This window comes from Myotis brandtii, unplaced genomic scaffold (assembly GCF_000412655.1).
Source record: "Myotis brandtii unplaced genomic scaffold, ASM41265v1 scaffold1814, whole genome shotgun sequence".
Classification (NCBI taxonomy): domain Eukaryota; kingdom Metazoa; phylum Chordata; class Mammalia; order Chiroptera; family Vespertilionidae; genus Myotis; species Myotis brandtii.
Genome location: NW_005356728.1, coordinates 63,727 through 65,258, shown reverse-complemented (window position 1 = coordinate 65,258; position 1,532 = coordinate 63,727). Strand labels below are relative to the sequence as shown.

At 51.6% G+C, this 1,532-nt stretch overlaps 1 protein-coding gene across 1 annotated transcript in view; it reads right to left on the bottom strand.

Moving 5' to 3' along the window:
- Positions 1-93, bottom strand: part of G6PC3 (glucose 6 phosphatase, catalytic, 3) — a 5,664-nt gene extending 5,571 nt beyond the window's left edge. The window contains exon 1 of the mRNA XM_005863821.2: positions 22-93. The gene's annotated coding sequence lies outside the window, so the exon portion shown is untranslated. The remainder of the gene's footprint in view (positions 1-21) is intronic.
- Between the last annotated feature and the right edge of the window lie 1,439 nt (positions 94-1,532).

Here is a 1,532-nt window from a genome sequence, read left to right as displayed (position 1 = left end):
TCCCGCGAGCCCGGCCCTTGCCTGGAGCGTTTCCTCCGGCCGTCGTCTTCGGCTTTCCTTTCTACTGGGCGGCGCAGGGGACAAATCTCTGCGAAGGCGTTTCCGCAGAGCCCCACGTGGCCGCTGTTACTCGCACGTGGGCTCCGGGAGCAGAGGTGGCTACCGCTGCTGTTCCGGGTCGCGGGACGGGCTCATCGGCGCGCTCAGGGGTTTGCTTTGCTGCTGGAAGATGGATGTGTGATCTCCAGGGCCAGATGGCTTCCAGATCGGACCTCCCTTCTCCAGTACCGCTACCCTCCAAGGAAATTCCGAGATCTCTTGAAGAGAGTGCTGCCAATACCCTCTCCTCCGGGGCGCCAGGCATAATCCCTAGACGTTGGAGTGGGACCTTGAATTTACATACATCGGCAATCAGTCCCTGACTTCTCCGAAAGCCTGCGACTCTCGGGTCCGAATTAATCCACTATTGATTTGGTGGCTGACAGATCAGCCTTTTGATTTTGAGGAGTCTTTCCTAAAGACTTGTGAATGCTTACACACAGTACTAAGTCATAATTCCACTTCTACGTTTGTCTTGCCCCCCCTCCTTGCATCCTCTTGGTTTCCAAAACCATGAGATAGTGTGTTGGAAGAGGGGACACACCCACGACAAAATTTGGAATAATCTTATAGAGGAACACATACAGAAAATTGTAATCTCAGCTATTCTAGGTAATGCCCTGCATAGAGGCACCAGGGGGTTGAGGGAGGAGGCTGTGGAAGTGACTCCTCAGTCCCTTCCTACCTCAAGCAACTTTGTTCTTGGAGAGTTTTCTGATGAGTGGATGTAAACGAGAATGCAAATCTGGGTTCTTCTTGGAAAGACATTAATTTCATGAGTTAAAAAGCTATGGGAGCCCTGGCCGGTGGTTCAGTGGTTAGAGCGTCAGCTCACACACCGGAAGGGTCTCTGGTTCCATTCCGGGTCAAGGGCACATACCTGGTGGGGCGTATGAGGGAGGCAACCAATCGATGTCTCTCTCTCACATTGATGTTTCTCTCTATTCCTGTCTCTTCTCCCTTCTTCCCCTTTGGTCCCTTCCTTCCTTCCACTCTCTTCATTTGCTCAAGGTCATGTAATTTAGCAAGTGGCAGACCTAGGATTTTGATTCCGGTTTAGCTAATTCCATAGCCAATATCCTTTTCACTACCACTTTGTAACTAGGTATAATCATTTGGGCAAGTTTCCTGTTAAGTCGTTGGGGCCTCGGATTCCTCACGTGTAAAATACGGAGTTCATTCATCAAACTCTTGTGTCCAGGTGTACACATATTGACGACTGCAGTTCCCTCCTCCTTGCCCTTTTCATTCCAGTAGGCCATTTGTCTCTAACTTCTAAAACGGACCCTGCGACCACGGTACCACGGCTGGACATAACCATTCAGTCTCCTTTATTTCTTCCTTCCTCTTTCACCTAGGCTCCCGCCCCACCCAGCACCAGGCCACGCCTCGGCGTGTGATGTCAGCACGTCCCGTGCGTCGCGTCGCGGCGC